This window comes from Sarcophilus harrisii, chromosome 2, assembly GCF_902635505.1.
Source record: "Sarcophilus harrisii chromosome 2, mSarHar1.11, whole genome shotgun sequence".
Classification (NCBI taxonomy): Eukaryota; Metazoa; Chordata; class Mammalia; order Dasyuromorphia; family Dasyuridae; genus Sarcophilus; species Sarcophilus harrisii.
In genome coordinates, this window is record NC_045427.1 from 418719255 (window position 1) to 418739879 (window position 20625).

The following is a 20625-nucleotide window of genomic DNA, read 5'->3' on the forward strand; positions in this document are numbered from 1 at the left end:
ACTTTGAGTATGAAATACTGAATTTTTTTTTTTGTGTGTGTGTGTGTTTGTATCTTTCTCTCATGGGGAGGGCAATTAGAGTAAGTAACTTGCCCAGAGTTACAGAGCTGGGCAGTGTTGAGAGTCTGAGCCAGCTTTGACCTCAGGTCCTCCTGACTCTGTAGCTGATACTCTATCTACTGTGCCAACTAGTTGCCCCTTGAATTTATTCTCAAACTCAACATAGTAGATGATTTTGTACAAGCTTTTCCCCATTTTAAAAAAATCTGTGTTACAAGGGGTAGCTTACCAGAGAAAGGTATATTTGGAAATGAATGTAACACAAAAAACCAAAAGGCATTAATTTAAAAACTACTTAAAAAAAAAAAAAAAGAAATAGGAGAATGGGAAAAAGCTAAATTAGAGGCTAATTTGAATGACTATCAATATATATTTATTAAGCACAGTATAAAGCACTATGCTAGGCATGGAAGATACAAGGAAAAATTGAAGTCAATGACCTTGAAGAGTTAAACATTCCAATAAAAGAGGTAACATGTATATGTCAATCAACCTATCAATAAATAAACATTAAGCCCCTACTATATGCCAGGCACTAGGCTAAGCACTGAGAATAGGAAAAAAGTAAATGACAGTCACTATTCACAATGAATTCACAATATGAGATAACATGCAAATAAATATATACAAACAAGCTTTAAACAGGACAAATAGTTAACAGAGAGGATAGAAGGAGAGGATAGAAGGATGAAGAGTTTGGAAAGGCAGTAAAAGATGGGATTTTGTATTCATAGCAGCTCTTCTCAGAACAAAAAACCTGTAAATTGAGGGGATGCCCATCAATTGAGGAATGGCTCAATAAAGTATGGTATGTTTTTGTGATGGAATATTATCATTCTCTAGAAAATGATAAGCAGCATGCTCTCAGAAAAAACAAAAAACAAAAAACCTGGAAAGTCCTCCAGGAACAAATTGAAATGTAATGTATACAAAGTAATAGCAATGATCTGGGACAACCAAATGTAAATAACTTTGCTGTTCTCAGTAGCACAATCATCCACCACTATTCTAAAAAAAATCCTAACCATACCCAGAGAACCGATTATGTCTGATATAGATTTAAACATTCTCTCTTTCATTTTAACTTAATTTTTCTTGATGGCTTTTATTTTCATGGGTGGGACCTCTGTTTTCTTTCACAACTTTACTTTTATGAAAATGTTTTGTAAAACTTCACATGCGGTTTCTTAATTGTGGGTGGGTGGGGATAAGGAAGAGAACTAGAACTCAAAAAATCTTAAGAATATTAAAAAAAATTCTGAATGTAACTGGAGAAAAATATTAAGTAAATTTAATTTTTTAAAACAGAATTTTAATTAGGACTGCAAATCAGAAGGCAAATTTGAAGAAGAGCATTCTAGACTTGAGAAAGGATCAGAGAAAAATGCCTGGGGGTATTAAGGGAAGGGGGAGAATACAGTTAGCAACAGTAACTGAAAAGAATTTTGAAGCAAGTTTCTATGAAGACCAAATTTCTCAAATATATATAGAAGTGAGTCAAATTTATTAAAAAAAAAAAAAAAGCCATCCTACAGTTGATAAATGAGCAAAGGATATGAAGTTTTCGGATAAACTAATCAAGATATTTATAGTCATATAAAAAACATTCCAACTCACTATTTATTGGAAAAATTAAAATTAAAACAATTCTAAGGTATTACCTCAAACCTACTAGATTGGCTAATGGGTCAGAAAAGGAAAATGACAAATGCTGGAAGGAATGTGGGGAAAATGAGACATTAAACATTGATAGTGGAATTGAGAACTGATCCAATCATTCCATAGAGCAATTTGAAACCATGCTCAAAAAATTATATCAAGTTTTATCATGCTGATCTAACAATATCACTAGACTCATTACCTTGCATTTATTTTGCGTAAAATTTAAACATGTTTTGTATTGTCTCTCCAGATAGAATATAAGTTCCTTTGGGATAAAAATTGCTTCATTTTTTTATCTCCTAGCTACGTTTGGCACATTTTAAGTGACCAATTGAGATTTTTCAGAAGACCTGACTTAATTAAGCAAAAACACAGAAAGCACATTTCCTAACCAAATTGCTTGGAGGAGTATTTTCACATGTGCTTTGACACTCCAAGCTCTAAAGGTATTCCTCAATCTAAAAGGTAAAATTATTTAATATATCAAGAAATCAAAATCATTTTCTTTTATTCCTGGCAAGGGGAAAGAAGACTTTCAAGTATTCTTATAACTTTAAGTTTACTGGAATTTAATCAGTAACATTTTTCTTGCCAATATTTTCTTAAACATAATGTATTTTTTTTCTTTTAAAAAATGCCATATTAAATTCCATTTGTATTTAAATTAAAATGAGCAATTCTGGTATCACAGGCTCCTAAATTTATGCTGGTTCTCCAAACCACTTTAAATTATTCTCCCTAAAACTCCTTCTCACTTTGTTGAAGATAACAATTAGATACACATTTAAATCTGTATTGTTTAAAGTTATTTCTATTTTTATGATTCTCTAAAATGACTTGATGCCTGAAGCCACCCCCAAACCTCTCTAAAATCTTGGAGAAAGCATTATAATGCAGATTTGTTGCCATTTTAGGTATTTATTAGTTGGTAATGTGAAAATTATCTATTAGAATTACAAAGGTCATTCTAAAACTATAACAAAACTCAACAGATGTATAATCCTGAATCTAACCTCAAATAAAATAAAGCCCAATATGCATGGGCTTTATTTACATATAAATGAACTTCCTTCAGTGAAATAAAATGTTATAATTATAAGTGCTAGACATAAGAGATTAATTTTGGTGAAAGTTGATAATCTTCATCATCAAAAACAGGGTGGGGAAATCAGATGTAGAAATAAATATTTATTAAGAGCCTTGGTGACAGGGACTGAGAATGAAACAATCCCAATTTACAAGAAACTTAATTAACTAATAAAAATGACTTGGACCATTTTAGGTCAAGACCATTAATTTCATTAGTTTAAAGAATTTGAGGAGTCTGTCTACTAATGCAGATCAAGAACTGCTCTGCAACTTAAAAATCTTAAAGTTACCTGGGGGTACTGAGAGATTAAGTGATTTGCCCAGGGCCAGACTGTATGTATCAGAGATGGGACTTGAACCAGGTCTTCCTGACTCCAAGGCTGGTCCTCTATCCACTATGTCATGCTAATCTGAAATGCATAAAAACATCAAATATGGAAAACAGGTCGGGTTCCTAATATCACAGTTATGGATTTTGGATGTTATGGGATAAAATTAAAGCCAAATAAGAAATAAGATACTCATTATTTATAATGGTAAAATACAAAGAGTAAAATCCTTGCAGGTTTCCCAGATTTCCTTTATCCTCCCTTTGCTTTTTTTATAATCCTCATTCCCTCTTCTCTAGATAGCCATATCAAATCATCTTTGATCTATATGTTTTCATAGTTGTCTAGTTCCACAGATCAAACAAATAACAAAATTGACTAATACTTAATAAGCATTTAATAAGCACCTATCCCATGTACCAGAAACTGTACATATTATTTTCATATCTGCTAAAATAATTGGAATATGGGCTCATTCCATCTACTCAAATCCATAACATAAGTGCCTCGAGGGCAGGAATTTGTTTTTGGTTTTTGTCTTTGAATCCTCAGAACCTAAGCAGTCCAGCATATTGAAGGCACCTATATATCTATTAATTGACTGATTTGTGGATTTGGTTAGAAAGTCCTACTAGTTGTCAGTCATCCTTGTTACATAGGTTTATGGTCAGGAACACCTGAATTTAAATCCTGCCTCAGACACCTATTAAGTCTGTGGGAGATTCAATTTACTTGACTGTAATATGGAGATGAGTACCAACTTCCCAGGATACACCTCGAGGATCAAATAAGATATCTGTAAAGCACTGCCTGGCACATAGTAATTAATAAATGCATTATTTCCTTGGGGGGGGAGGGGGAAGAAAGGTAGGTGACTTGCCCAAGAGCACACAGCTAGGCAGTGTTAAGTGTCTGAGACCAAATTTGAACTCAGGTCCTCCTGACTTCAGGGTGGTGTTCTATCCACTGCACCATCTAGCTACCCCAAATGCATTATTTCTTTTCCCATCAATAAGCAAAGTTCTACAAGTAGATTTTTTTTTTAAATCATATGAACAGAAAAACTGATTACGATCAATAAGATACACACAAGCACATTATATGGCAGTCATGGTTTGACAATATTATTTATAAATAAGATTTGGGTGCTTTTGTGCCCTGTAAACTAAATGCTAGTTAGGGAGAGGCAGATTTTGGCCAATATGTGGAAAAACTTGCTACAGATTAGTATTAACTAAAACAATGGGCTGCTTCATTCCTAAAAGTCTTTAATTGTAAATCAGATTATTACTTAAGGATGAGATCTTGAAAAAGAGAACAATATTTGAGTACAAGTTAGTCTAAGAGATTTCTAAAGTTCCTTCAAACAGATTCTGTGAAGTGAAAATATTCAGTCTGAAAAAGGGACATTAGAGGATATATGACCATTGTCTTCAAATATCTGAGGGGTATGAAGTGAAAAATACTGAGCCTCCCAAAAGTCTTTGTGCAGTTTTAGGCTATTAAAGGTTCAAACTGCCCTAAAACTTTTGGACTAACAAAATTGCAAAAACCATTTCATAATAACTGCAAATCTAAAAACCCAGTATGGTATAAAAGAAGGAAGATTGGATTTAATTAGAAAACTTGAGCTCAAATCCCAAAGTTGCATAAAGGAAGAAATTAATGAACAAAAAAGTTATAGCTAAATTATCTCTAAGGTTCCTTCTAGCTTTAAATTCTATGATCATGTATTATGGCTAGGGGATGTTATTTAGCCTGGGAGATAGAAAGCTGGGTCTCAAAGTTGGAAAACAAGGATTCAAATTTCATTTTTAATATATCCTTGAAAATTGAAATCTCTCAATGATCATCAATGACAAAAGAAATTCCTTCTCTCCCCCCTCAATAAATTTCCTATATCAGTGGTATCAAATTCAAATAAAGGGATATCTGAGTACAATATATTGGTTTAGAAAATCACAAATTAGCATCATCTATGTTATTGTGTTTTTATTTATTTTGTTAAAAATTTCCCAATTACATATTAATGTTATTGTAGGAGAAGGCAACGTTTAAAATCTTTTGCTTAGATGGAAATAATAATAATAAAAATGTATTGTTACCTAATTTTGTAATTACAGTGCTAAGCAGGGTTATCTTTTTTTTTTTTTTTTTTTTTTGTAATAAGTCACTAATAAATATCAGCAGAACATGGCCAGATAAAGAATACTGTGGATACTACTAAAGAAACTTTCTTCACAGATGGTAATTAATCAACAGTCTCTGCAGAATTATTCAACCAATTATGAAACTACTTAAATGGATCATAGAATGAGAACTGGAAGGCTCCTTCATCCATGGCCACATTCTTTAACCCTTACATGTTTTTTTTTTTCAAATTATGCATATTTTTATGGAGGACAAGAAAACTGTCACTTGTACACTCAATGCTAACTATTAATAGCACTTAAGTTGATTTAAAAAAAAAACTTCCTTTCATATCAATGAAAGGAGTCCATCACAAATCAACTCATGAATCTATAAGTGTGTATCCAGATTCCATTAGTGGTAACAGTCCAGAAGCTCAGCATTCTCTTAAATATGTAAATCAGTTTGCATAACAGAAGATTCCTGACTAATGAAATTATTTCAGAATGGTCTTCCTCCATTAATGATGCTTTTTTTCCTTACTTTTTAAATCACATAGAATTTAATAAAAATGTCAAATGACATAAAATAACTAATTTATTGATCCTATGTCTAATTAGTATTTCTGGACCTCTCAGGAAGAAAAAAAGTTTTAATATGGAAAAAATGATTTAAGAAAAAAAGTTACAAAGAACAGAAAATCAAGCTTTATAGATGGCAAGGGAACAGGTGCTGCAAATGTTTTGAGTCACAAATTCTATTTTATGCTCCAATCTGTATTAATGAATTTGTATTTAATCTAAAAACCATGAGCACAGATTATAAGTATTAAAAACTATTTATGCTCCAACTATAATTCTTGAGAGATGGAATTTTATTAGTATAGTAGAGCAGATGCTCCTTCAGCCTACTTAGACTAACATGTATACAGCACAATATATGTTTTTTGTATTGCTATAGCCAAAAAAACCAAACAAACAAACATCTACTGGCTAATGCTAATTTTCTGTAAATAAACCTTTTCACATTTAAGCTAGGATAATTCTTGTATGATAGATACAAAGTTAACTGCCAAACTGTACTTGAACCATAAACAGCCTGTGCTACAGCTTCCATTCTGCTGACAAAGTGTTTGAGAATTCAGAGTCATACATCTATACCAGAAAAGGAGTTTAGTTCTGATATCTATGAAAAGGCAGAATAATTTAAAGGGGAAAAGTTTTCTATGTATATTTAATACCATATTTATTTGCCTTCTCAAGGAGTAGAGGAATAGATGGGAAGGAGAATTTGGAAATCAATTTTTAAAAAAATATTTTGAAATGTGTGTGTAATTGAGAAATATATAAATAAAAATGCATTAAAAAAGAAAAACAATTCAAATGAACATTTCAATCTGGCCAATATTTAAGTGCTTACTATGTATAAAGCACCAAGACAACTGTTAGAGGTACATAAAGTAAAAAGTCCCTGTACTCGAGGAGCTTATAATCATCAGATTAAAATGTTATTAATTCATTCACAAAAAAGAAAAACCAGTCCCACCTAAAGTTTGAAAAAAAAAATTCTGACCACAGGGATTAAATATATTGGCTCCCTTGAATTCAAAGCTTGACTGTTTTAAAAGTATACCTTTAAATAGGTTTCAGATTTTGTTATAGCTAAACCTTTTCCAAGTATAATATCAATTCATTTTATTTCAAATAATCCCTTAATGATATATATTTGGACAGAATTGTTAGGTATTCCCAATAAAATTAAAATTCAGGAAACAATACATGTACTTTAATACATCTTCAGAATATTTAATACCTATGTTAACAATCTAACAATGATATAGATGATTTTATATACTAAGCAGGATTTCTTACTCTTTCCATGAAATGTCACTGGTTTACCAAGAAAAATGAAATAGTGGTACAAGTATACTACTATAAAACCACAGAATTGAAGTCAGCAATAAAATTCATCTTAAGTACCAATCTTATACCCAAATCACATTTCTACTTTTGTAATACAAATTCAACATTAACTGCAAATCAAATTTATATAGTGCTTTAAGGTTTACAAAACATTTTTCTGAAACAATTCTGTGAGATGGTTGGTACAAATATTATAGCTGTTGTCTCCATTTTTCAAATGATGAAAGTGGAGGCCAAAGAAATGAAATGATTTGTCCAAGGTAATACATGTAAATTAAGTGTTGAAAATGGATTCAAAATCAAGGGTCAGCTAATTTTTTCCAGTTATCATGCTACCTTCTTGATCTCTATGACATTCTGTAATTAGTTAAAAAATCTAAAGTAATTTGATTATAATATACCCTACTATAAACCAAAACACATGGATTATAAGTAAAAATCAAAAGGCATTTAAAATCTTAAAAGATTTTTAAAATTAATCAGTCAACAAGCATTTCTTAAATGCCTACTATATGCCAACTATTCTTCAAAGCATTCAGGATACAGAGAGAAGCAATAAAAATAAACAAAAACCAGTCCTGATCTCAAGGGGCTAATCCGTTTCTTCCCTTTTCTAGGTTTCATATAATTTTTTTTTTTCCAAACAGATCTTGTGGGTCTATGAAATTTATCTCCACTGACAATCTCTTAACAGTTGATTCAAATCATTCAATCCTTTTTTATCCTATGTAACTTATGTTCATGTTTTTTCATAAATCAGTCTTAAGGGGAAAAGAGATGAAGAAACAGAATGATGTGCATCTTTCTTAGGGGGCTACCTTCTTTTCAGGTCTTGTAACATTATGTAAGTGCATATATAGCTTGAATTATCACTCAGTCTCATTATATGACTAGCCTACTCCCTTTTCCCATCATGGCAACCTTTACAAATTTAAACTATTTTTGAAGAAAAAAATTAAGAAATGTGTCAGTATTAATGACTTTACTTGGCAACTAAAAGTCTGGAGCTACAATTGCAGCTTTTGTAACAACTAAGCTTTACTCACAAAAAAACCCTTTAAAATATACTTACCCAGAAATCCCAAAAGTATTGTCATTAAAACTTACAGCGCTAAATGGCCCCTACTAAAATGTTTTTTTCCCCTTTCTTCCAGTGTTGTATGTAAGATATATGTCTCTATAATCCTGTAAGTTCATAAATACAAGGATATCTATATTATGTATGTGTGTGTGTATATATATATATATATATGTTTATCTACAAATCTCAATGTATCAATACAATAAGTTTATGCTTTTAAAAATCATATACATAACAGGAAATAATGAATTATTCTATATTAGGCATATGATTTGAGGGGTTTTCCAACAAATGCAATCTCACTTTAGATTTGGAAATTTTCCTAACCAACTTTGCTTGATCAATTGAATTATGCCCAGTAACTTCTGAAATATTTTAACTAATACAGAAAATGAATAAAAATGTAATTATATTGAGCACTAATCAGATACATTGGAAGATATAATCTAATAAAGCTTAAGCACATTTGGTATTACTATATGAACTTGTTAGATATATATGATCTTGGTGTTTTATACTCATACCTCTGAATAAAAAACAGAATTACCCAGTTGATTTACCTACCTTATCCACCAGATTCAGTGACTCAAAAGACTTTTGGCTGTTTTCAGAAAATAACTTGACCCTCCCTCCCTCCCAAAAAATAGAAAGAATACTGAACTGGCAGTCAAAGAACGTGGTTTAAGTTCAAGTTCTTTTACTAATGTGACAATAGCTAAGTAACAATTACTTTGGGCCTCATCTGCAAAATAAGTGAGTTAAATTATATACTCTTAGGCACGTTAAAGCTCTTTAAAAAAAAAAAAAAAAAAAAGCCCTACTTTGAAATTTTAACTCAATAACTAAAAGTTGCCAAGACTTGAATATGGATGTAAAATCAAGATAAACCCTAGAGATAATCTAGAAAATGTTTATAGAACAGAATTGTAACTAAAGTAAATATAGAATTTCCCAAACTACTCTTTAAGAGACAAAACTTGTCATTTTCTCTATATAAGTTCTATTACTTTTGTTTTTAAAATGTTTTAAAGTTTTAGTCATATTTAAAGTTTTAGTCATAATTTAGTCATGTTTAATTTCTTTACAATCACCTTAATTCCTTTTAAAAACTGTTTCAAGAATCCAAAAAGAAAACAAGTTTTATTGAATCTATAAAACCAAGTAGAACGTAAATAACATTACTGCAAATTTAAACATATTCATTTAAACACATTTGTTTCTCAATACAAATCCCAGAATATCAAGATGACCACTGGAAATATGTCTAATTCTTCTGAATTCATTTTCTAAAGTCCAGTCTTGATTCCAGGTCCAATTCCAAAACAGTGGGAAAATGTATTCAAAGAAACATAATAATAGTTATGGTTTAGAACTTAATCGTTGCACTACTAGAAAGGCAAATTACCACAACACACAGAACCGATGAACTCACAACCCAGGAGGACCTAGACTCAAACTCCACCTGAGACACTATTAGCTGTGTAACCTTGGCAAGCAATTTACTCTTTTTGTCTCAGTTTCCTCAAGTGAGAAAGAGATAATAGCCTCATTTCTCATATAACTGTAGTGAAGAAAAAAAAAGTCAACTTAAGTACTCAACAAACCATACAGCACTATATATTTCATCTATGAAAAAAAAGTCAACTTTAAGTACTCAACAAACCATACAGCACTATATATTTCATCTATGCTATAAATTAATAATGCAAAACTTACATTCAAAAGTCTGAATTAGAACACTGAACTTGTAGTCAGAAGATCTGGGTCTACCACTAATTCTTTATATGACCTTGAATTTCCTCATGTATAAAATAAGGGGGTTTGGACTATAGCATCTTTTAGGTCTTTCAAGTTCCAATATGCTAGGATATATAAAAACATTCTACAAAGTTATTGTTATTGTTCCAGTTAATAGTTCTTTTTTAATCTGCTCCTATGAATTATTAGATACAATATTCATATAAATTCATATAAAACATGCATAAGTCCATCTGCACATAAAGCCAAAGCAAATACAATTCCCTCCCCTAAAATCAAAGTTACACAAATTATCCAAGTAGTTATTTCATCTTTGTTACAAACGTAATCTATTGCCTCGTTTCTCCTACTAGCTGGATACAAAATTACTCACTCTGAGTTTCAAAAAAACATCTCCAAGTAGCAGGCATATTCTTGGAGTTATCCCAAAGAAAAAAATTGGAAGCAATTTTCTACTTTGATTCTTTGCATGTGTAAGCTACATAGTCTCAGTCACTTACCTGCTAGTCATCTTAAATCCCACCCACTTTCCTTCGGTTTCCCTGAGCTTTGTGTCAATCAAAGCTCTAACTCTCTTTCCTGCTAGCTGCCGTGGTGGCTTTTTTTTAGTGCCAACTAGGCCTCAGCATCCCGACCTGCAGCGGCAGCAGCAACAGCAGTTGCAGATTCTTATCAAAACAACCGACAGCCCTGCTTGAAGAAGCAGCTAGGTGGTGCGGTGTTTTGTTTTGTTTCTCTCCCTTTCACGGGACAAAAAAAAAAAAAAAAAAAGAAAAAGAAAAAAAAAAAGTTGTGGTTTTGTTGTTGTTGTTGTTATTAAAAGTGTAGCTGCTTCCGTGCTTGTTGGGGGGCTGGAGGGAAAGGAAGAGGCAGAGAAATCGCACCTAAGGCTGAGATGAATGAAAGGAAAAGGAACTCGAGGTAGAGAGGGCACTAAGAGAGGTGGCAGCAGCGAAGACGGAGGTGGCAGCGGCGTCATCCTAAGTCCCCATCCCGGGGGAGAGGGCGTGTGTGCGCCCCTCGACCCGAGTGGGTCAAGGATGGGAAGTTTCGGGGGAAGATAACTTCTCCCGGGTGAACGGCTGCTCTTGGAGGAGCAATGGGGGGAGGGGCAAGAAGAGGAGCCCCAGTGCCCGGGAGCCCCGCGAGGGGAGCCCAGCCCCGGGCTCCCACCCGCCCCGGCTCCCCTCCCCCTCCACCCCTATCCCCCGCCTGCCCTCCTCCTCCGGCCCCGGCCCTTCCTCAGCCCCTTCCCCGCCCGGGCTGCCTGAGGGGTCCCGCTCCCAAGCGCTTACCTCTCGGGGTTCGCTTCCTTCCTCCGCCTCCTCCTCCTCCCTGTGAGTGCAGCGGGGTCTGACCTCTGGAACCACCATACCAGTCCCCCCAGCTGCCGCCGCGCCGCCGCCGCTGCCGCCGTCGCCGCTCCCGCCTCAGCCGCCGCCGCCTCAGCCTCAGCCTCCCGCTGCTCTTTGTTCCCTCCGAGGGCCCCGAGGCCGCCCGCCCTGAGCCCGGCCTCCGCCGCTACTCCCTCCACCAGCACCTCCCCTCCGCCGCCGCTTCTTCTTCGCCACCGCCCTCTTCGCCTTCCCCACCGCCGTCTCCTCCTCGCCGCCGCCGCCGCCGCCGCCGCCACCGCCGCCTCCTCCTCCTTGCCCCCCTCGTTTTCATTGAAAGCAAACAAGCATCATGGCGGCGGCCGCCGTCCCCAGCCAGCGAGAGCCCACACAGCGGCCCCGGCTCTCAACATCCCCGCCGCCCATTGGCCGCGGGCTCTGGACGCGACCATTTGAGGCCCAGCTTGGGGAGCAACACAACAAACGCCTCTGCTTCCCCTCCTCCCCCCGCCAAAGGACTACAGTTGAGCTAGCCTGCCCCGTTTGCTCTCTCCCTTTCTTCTCTTCCCCATGTTTTCTTGCTCTCTTTCCCTTTCCTCCCTTTCTCTTCTTCCCTCTTTCCTTATCCTCCTCTCTTTTCTTCTCTCCCTCTCTTCTTTATCTCTGACTCTATACGCTCTTGACTGTGGTCTGTTTTTGACTTTCTTCTCTTTTCTCTTCTCTCTTCTCTTGTCTTCTCTCTTCTTGTCTCTTCTCTTGTCTTCTCTCTTCTCTTTTCTCTTCTCTTCTCTTCTCTCTTCTCTTCTCTCTTCTCTTGTCTTCTCTCTTGTCTTGTCTTGTCTTGTCTTCTCTTTTCTCTTCTCTTCTCTTCTCTTTTCTCTCTTGTCTTCTCTTTTCTCTTCTCTTCTCTTCTCTTCTCTTCTCTTCTCTTCTCTTCTCTTCTCTTCTCTTCTCTTCTCTTCCCTTCCCTTCCCTTCTCTACCCTTCCTTTCTTTTCCTTTCCCTTCCTTTCCTTTCCCTTCCTTTCCTTTCCCTTCCTTTCCTTTCCCTTCCTTTCCTTTCCCTTCCTTTCCTTTCCTTTCCTTTCCTTTCCTTTCCTTTCTTTCCTTTCTTTTCTCTTTTCTCTTCTTTTCTCTCCTGTCCTCTTCTTTCTGTCTTCTTCTCTTCTGCCCTCCAAGCCTTTTTTTCTCTTTTTTTTCTTCTCCTTTTTCTCTTATCACTTCCCACCCCTCTTGCTATTTCCCAGCCCTCATACTCTTATATGGCAGAAAGAATAGGAATCAAGAAAGGAATGTGACTCCACTCTCATAGGGATAATAATTTTCACTACCTACTTTATTGTGTAGCCCGACTTAGTAGGTACTAAATAAATGTTAATTAACTACTGATGACTGGAGAAAATACTTTGTAAAACTGAAAGCTGTATATAAATGTTAATTATTGTTGTTACTTCCCTTTATCACCATATTCAGATAATTTGTAGTACTCTATAGGCCCCAAAGTCACTCCTTTTCCTTTATCTAAAGGGACTTCACAAATTTCCTTTCTTTGGGTATTCCTGCCTTGATCTTTGGGTCTCTTATATACATCGTTATTCTCTTACATACCGGAACCGTCTACTTTACAATTTTTACTCTAAGAACTATAATTTTTCTTTATCTAAAGCTGTACAAAAAAAAAAAAAAAAACAAAAAAAAAACATAAACTTGCTCTCATCTCCCAAAACCTTACCAACTTTATGATTTAGAACTCTGAAATTCCTCTTTCCACCATAACTTCCTATCCTTCTATTCCTAATGAATGTCACTGCAAAAACTATCTGTATCATCTCCACCTTTCTTTCTCTGGCTTTCCTCATCAGTGTAGTGAACTACTCCTTTCCAATTCACCAAATTAATTATACTCTTTCTCTACCCTTGTTTCTTTTGCTTTATCCCTACTCACTCCTTAAACAAACCCAAAACCTGGGCTGCCCCCACCTTTTTTATTCCCATTCAAATGATGCTAAATAGAAAGATCCTCTACTAATTCATGTTATATAACCTCTATTGAGCATTGTAGGATAATTCTTTTATTATTTTCTGACTTACTTTCTATCATACTCTTCACAGCAGTTATTTCAAATCTTCTCTTTAAACCTCCCATACTCTCCTTTACCATCTCCACTGAAAACAATGCCTCTGACTTTATTTTAAAAAAAAAAAAAAAGAGGTGTCCATGGAGAATCCCCCTTTTTTTTCCTTTTCTATATACAAAAACTGATCTATGTCATCACCCATTTACTATTCTTTTGCTGATGCCCTTGACAGAGATACCTCTTCTCCACGGCCAATTCTTTTCTCAGTACCTTTGATCTTATATCCTTCCTTCAGTCATTTTCTTTATCTAATCTTCAGTCTATCTTTACTTCTTTCTTCAGAAGCATGCCCTGTTCTCCCTAATGTTAAGAAAAAGGGAAAAAACGTTCACTTCAAGCTATCTATATCTTTTTTCTGTTTCAAAGTTTAACTTCTAGAAATAGCTGATAGCTTCTACCACCTTCCACCCACTCATTTCTCAACCCTTAGCAATCTGGCTTCCAACCCTACATACAGAAACTGCTTTTTTCTAGGGTCAAATGGCCATTTGTTATTCCCATTCTTCTTGACCTCTCTGCTATTTATTTATTTGTTTTTTACATTACTGGCCATTTCATGATTTTGTATTTTAAGTCCTGCCTCAACTTTTATGACAAGTTCTTTCTTATTCTCCTCATCTGACCATTCTTTTTCATTTTGTTGTGAGTTTCCAGGACTGATATCTTAACCATAGGTATCCCTTTAGATGCTGTCCTGGACTTTCTCATCAGTTCCCCTTGATTCAGTTATCATAGCAATGCAATTGATTTTCAAATCTGTAAAATAAAGCTCTAATTTCTTTTTGAGCTCCAATCCATCACTAATTGCAACCTCAATTTGCAACTTAAATTCATTCCTGACTCCTCATCTTTCCCCTCCCCCATAGCCAATCAATTGTCAAATCTAGTTGATTCTATTCTATATTATCTCTCATAACTATCTTCATTCACAGGACCTAAAAATGTACATCCTAATTCAGTTCCTCATCATCTTTCACCTGGACTTTTGCAATAACCTAACTGGTCTTTCTGCATCTACTTTTAACCTCTCTACAATTCATTCTCCATATATAACTACCAAACCAATCATCTTGAATCACACTAGTGATCATGTCACTAACCTACTTAAGAATCTGCAGTGTCTCCCTGTTGCCTTTAAAATAAACTCAGCTTGATATTTAGAGCCCTTCACAGTCAGATTCTACCCCATCTTTCCAGTCTTATTTGTCATTATTCTTCTTCATGTACTTTACATTCTAGTCAAGCCAGTTTATTTATTTTCCCGAACTCAATACTTCATCTTTTACTTCTATAGGCTGATTTCCATTCTTGGAATGCCTTCTGACCCTCATCAACTCTCCTCTTAGTATCTTTAACTTCCTTCAAAGCTTAGTTCAGGTGCCTTTCCTAATCCCCTGACTTGGCAGCCTGGTGACAGATCTAGGCTCAGACTAAGTAATTAGACCCTGGGAAAGTTACTTATCCTTTATCTTAATTTCCTCAACTGATGAGAATGATAAAAGCACCTACCTTATAAGGTGCTTGTGAGGATCAAATGTAATATTATTTGTAAAGCGCTTAGCATAGTGATTGGCACATAGTAGATGCTTGATAATGCATGTTTCCTTCCTTTCTCATTAATGCTTACTTTCCTCAGATGATCTTGTATTTATTTATCTGTAAACAGATTGTAACCTCCCCTACTAGAATTCAAGGGGGAAATTTCATTTCAACAATATTTTATTATCCATCGAATACTGCTGGATATTTTGCTAAAATCACAATTTTGAGGACAGGGACTCTTTTTTTTCCTTTAATCTTTCTATCTTTAATATCTAACATCTAGTACATCACCTCTTTCTCTTCAGAATCAGAAAGTCAAGCCTGGTAATCAAAGCTTTATGCTGATAGCATTTCTCTGCTATTGAAGAAGAAACTGAGGTTGGCAGATCTCTTGAGCACCACAATTCTACCTAGTAGTGGGTTAAGCTAATTGGGTATCCACATTAAGTTTGACATTAATATGGTGAGCTGCTGAGAGTGAAGGCTGCCTAAAAAGGACAGAATAAATTTAGGTCAGAAACTGAGGTCAAGGTTCTCATACCAATTAGCAATATATCTGGGGTAGTCAGTGGCATCTTCTTTTCCAGCCTGGTTCAAGATAGAAACACCTATTCTTAAAGAAAAAAAAAATCAAAGTTCAATTTCATATGTATTTAATAAAAGCTTATTGAGCTGAATTGAATTTTCTTCTCTCTTTTCTTCTCAAAGTTTCTTCATTCCTTTTTTCCTCTCTTCTCTACTCTTCCCTTTTCTTCTCCTCTACTCATTTCCTCTTTCCTTACCACTTCTTTCCCCCTTCAACTTTCTATCTTTCCACTTTCCTCATTTCCTCCTTCACTTCTGCCTCTTTAAGTTCCTAGTTTTCTGTACTTTCAAGCATATTCGTGCCCTACATGAGTCACTAACACCTTTTTCCTGTTCCCTGGATTTACTGCAATGTGCTGATAAGGCAGCTTGGAAAAAAGTGTAAAGGAGCAGGCTATTACACTCTGAGACTGGAGGCATGGGAGGTGAGCAAGAAATGGATGATAGAATACTTATTTTAATTCCTTGTTAATTAGTTTGTAATTTACTCCAAATGAATATTCCTTCTCCTATGTTTTATGTTCCCTTTATGTCTAATTCTGTGAGTGAGTGTCAGTTCTAAAGGATAAAGGTCTATAAGATTAAGGATCAAATTCAGCTTAGGTGTCCCTGAATTCTTTCTTATTCCACAATTTACTATAATCTCTCCTTCCAAAAATTAGCTCATTTATTTTTGTGTGATTACACATGTATACATTATCTCTCCAAGTAGAATGTAAACTCCTAGAGGGCAAGAACTGCTTTTCTTTTGTCTCATTATGTCCAAAAAAAGAACCCCTTATCTTTTCCCTAAATCCTCCCATATTCCCAAATTACTGTCCTTGCAGTTACCTAACCTTGCAACCTCAAGGTTTTCCTCTCATTTGTTTTCATCTAACTTATCCTTTCTATTGTCAGATCTTGTCACTTTAACCTTCAAAACATCTTTTAAGTATGTTCCCTTCTCTGTATCATATAGTCACACCCTTGTAGAGGGTCTCACCTAGACTATTTCCATAGCCTTCTAATTGGTCTCCCTGCTTCAAGTCTCTCCCTACTCAAATTCATCATCCTCTTCAGGAAAAAAGGGATCTTGCTAAAAGAGTCTTCCCATCCCTTCCCACTAATCAATAATGTCCAGTAATTCTGTATTGTCTCCAGAATCAAATATAAACTCATGTTATTTAATGCCCTTCCCAAACCATCTCCTTCCTTCCTACCTTTCCAGGCTTCTTATATTTTATTTCCCTCTATATAATGTATTCCATGATCCAGTTATATTGGCCTACTTTTATGTTTCTAACACACAACATTTTCCAACTCTATGCATTTGCACTGGCTATCCCTTAAACCTGGCATTCTCTGCCTCTTCACTTCTACCTCCTAGTTTCTTTGAATTCCTTTAGGATTCAGCTTCTACCTCTTATAGGAGGTCTTCCTCACTATCTTCTTTCTCATCCCTCTTTCAGTCCCTTCCCTCTAAAATTAACCTCAGTTTGCACTGTATAAGCTTCTAGGTGCTTAGTTATTTGCATGTCATCTCCCATTATAATGTGAATTTGTTCAAAGGTCCTTGAGCTTCATGTGTCACTTGTTGTTTGTCCTTTGTTCTCGAAGAGGACCATAACATCAGGGAGATGACCCCATGACATGCAAGTGAGTTGGATTTAAGTGAAGGAGGGATGTGTGAGGTCACCTGCCTCACTTTTCCCTCCAGAACCTCTTGGATCCAGTGGCCAGATATAGATCAGGACCACTAGAGATGGCCCTGGATGCAATGGGGAGATTTTGGTCTTTTTAATCTAAAGTCTTCAACAATTTGACTGAGGCCATACCCAGTCAGTGATGAAGTAAGAATTGAGGCAAAAAAAAAAAAAAAAAAAAAAAAGACAGAGAGAGAGAGAGAGAAAGGAAGAAACAAACAAAGAAAAAGAAAAAAAGGAAGGAAGGAAAGAAGCAAAACAAACAAACCTAAATAAATAAATCTGGGAGGGGAACATGCTCAGGGGTTTCTGCCCAAAACAGAAATTATTGTGATTTACATTAAATCTGGGTCAATCGCGACCAAAACAATGACCAAATGAGGCTTGCCTCGTGATCTATTGGTGGCCAATCAATGAGAATCAAAGGGTTAAGGCATGATTTGGGATCTAACTAAAGAGACCTGATTTATCACTGGTGTAAGCACAAAGTAACCACTTAATAAATGCTGATTGTCTGACATAAGTAGGTTTTTAATAAATGCTTGTCAATGATTTAACAACTACTATAGTATTGCTACTAATTAAAATGGTAGAAATAAGTATATTAAATGTTAAAAAGAGCCAGTAAGATAGTAAATGGGAGTAATTGGTTATAAGGCCAAAATGTCATATATTAGGTTCATACCTGAAATTATATCATTTTACCATTTCTTTGAGGGAAATATCTATTGGAACCTAAGCTTTCTTAATGCCACATGTGCCCTGAACCTTAAAATAAAGGCATATTTTATCCCAGGGAGGCCCATGATGGGGGTGTCCTTACTTATATCTGTCTCCTACCTATATCTGGAAACAATACCCTCGCAAGCACCAATACTTCAACATTCATGGTAACTCACCAACACCCCTTTCCTATTCCCTGGCTTATTGCATTGTGCTGATCAGGCAGCTTGGAGGAGTTGGGTACAAGCAGGATATTACCCCCTGGGACTGGAGGCATGGGAGGTGATACTTTTAAGAAATGGTTGATAAAATGTTTGCTTATTTTAATTATTTGTTATTTAGTTTCCAATGTTTCCAAAGTGAAGGTCACTTCTCCTTACTGTGTTGTCAGACTTGTCTAAGTCTCTGTGGGTAAGAGTTAATTCAAACGAAAATAAAGATTTGAAAACAGTGGTTCTGAACAGATTGTAGACCCAAATAGGTTCTAATGTGCAGAATGTATCATCTATGCTACAATCCTTTTTTTTTTTAAAAACTTTTCTTCACTTAAATCAGACAAACTAGGATAGAACATTATGATGTACTACCACTTCCCTTGAGCTGGACTGGAACTACAGCTCCTGTTGGACCTCCATTTACTAATAATTATATTGATATGGGCAGAAGGTAGACTCGTTTAAGTGTTGGCTGAACAATGAGATGAACCAAATCATTTCCAATGGAGCAGTAATGAACTGAACCAGCTACGCCCAGCGAAAGAACTCTGGGAGATGACTAAAAACCATTACATGGAATTCCCAATCCCTATATTTATGCCCACCTGCATTTTTTATTTCCTTCACAAGCTAATTATACAATATTTCAGAGTCTGATTCTATTAACGGTTTGGTCATGTGTACTTATTGTGTATCTAATTTATATTTTAATATATTTAACATTTAGTGGTCATCCTGCCATCTGGGGGAGGGGGTGGGGGGTAAGAGGGGAAAAAGTGGAACAAGAGGTTTGGCAATTGTCAATGCTGTAAAGTTACCCATACATATAACCTGTAAATAAAAGGCTATTAAATTTTTTTAAAAAAAGTGTTGGCTGAAGCTCTCCTGAATTTGCATTGCCATTACCAGGAAGATATGACAATTGAACTATAAAGTTAAAGAACTAGCAATTGTTAGTCAATTAACTTTGGTTAAATGACTACAGGGGTGTATGGGGTATTCAGGGAGGATAGTATTTCTGGGGAGAAGGCTTAAGGAACCCTTTTCAGGGTTGCTTATTTATCTTTAGAATCTATCTGCCATTCAGCTCTCACCTGAGGATCCACATGCATTTGTAATAATCTTCTTTAAAGTAATGTCCATTTAACCAGTCATCCACTGCGTCCTGGGTCAAAACCATGTCTTAACTTTGATTACTATGGAAGGGATAGTGAGGCTGACAACTTTGTGCAATTCTGTCTTACTTAAATCCAATTCATAATCAAGTCAAGATATTGCCCTGGAATATCACTGGTTCTCATCAAAACAAAGGATGAAACAAGTGTTTGTTATCGGTTGGGCAATGTGCTAAGGACTGAGGATACCAAAAAAAAAAAAGAAGAAGAAGAAAAAAAATCAAATAGTATCTGCTCTCAAGGAACTCACAGTCTATTAGGAGAGATAACATGCAAATAACTATATACAGACAAGAAATATACAGAATAAATTGAGAATAATTTCAGAGGAAAGCACTAAAATTAAAGGGGAATGCTTCTTGAAAAAAGCGAGACTTCAGAGATTTGAGATTTGAATGTCAAAAAAAAAAAAAAAAAAAAAAAAAACAAACCAGAAAATAGAGATGAGGAGGAAGAGCATTCAAATCAATCTCTAAACATTTATTAACTGCTTACTATGTGTCAGACCCTGTGCTAAGGGCCAGAGATACACAAAGAGGCAAAAGACAGTCCCTACCCTTAAGAAGTCTATTTAGGAAATGCCTGTAAAAAATGTTCACAGTACTGGGAGACACAGAGTTATGTGTGAGGGACAGCAAGGAGACCCAGTACTATTGGATTGTAGAGTGTGTGGATCAGAATTGGATATAAGCAGACTAGAAAAGTGGGAAGGAGCAAGATTGTGAAGGGTTTTAAGAAGCAACAAAGGATTTTATATTTGATCCAAGAGCTAATAAACACTGCTGTTGTAGGGGTGCAGAAGTAGTTGAGGGGTACTCTGAAAAGCAGCTTAAGGATACTTGTATTCAGTAGATAAGAAGGTGGAGAAAAGAGAGTTTATGGGTTCTGTTGAATTTGGCCTAATATGCATTAGCTGTACCAAAAAAAAAAATACCTTGGAAAAGGAGGAAGGAAAGCATGTTTATGTCAGGTAAGACTTTTCTCAAAGGAGAGCATGTGAAAACCCAGAGGGTCCATTATTATCCCTTTGTAGCTTTCCTAATTTTAATATTTATTCCTTTGCCCAGAGTGGCCCAGCATATTACATGCTGGAATATGCTATGAGCTGCCTGTGGTCTTTGGTGGAGGGAACATGTAGTGTTGGGCCATGATGACAAGGTCCAATGATAGCTGATTTTGATATCACCTTCAGAGAGTGTCT

The 20625-nt window shown here is 35.7% G+C and overlaps 1 protein-coding gene across 3 annotated transcripts in view; it reads right to left on the reverse strand.

Annotated features, from left to right (window-relative positions):
- Positions 1-11460, reverse strand: part of CNOT6 (CCR4-NOT transcription complex subunit 6) — a 48630-nt gene extending 37170 nt beyond the window's left edge. For 2 of the 3 annotated variants that reach the window (XM_031953810.1, XM_031953808.1), the window contains exon 1: positions 11327-11460. The gene's annotated coding sequence lies outside the window, so the exon portion shown is untranslated. Of the gene's footprint in view, positions 1-3101; positions 3127-11326 lie in introns of those variants that run through there. The other variant, XM_031953809.1, reaches the window with a different exon arrangement.
- Between the last annotated feature and the right edge of the window lie 9165 nt (positions 11461-20625).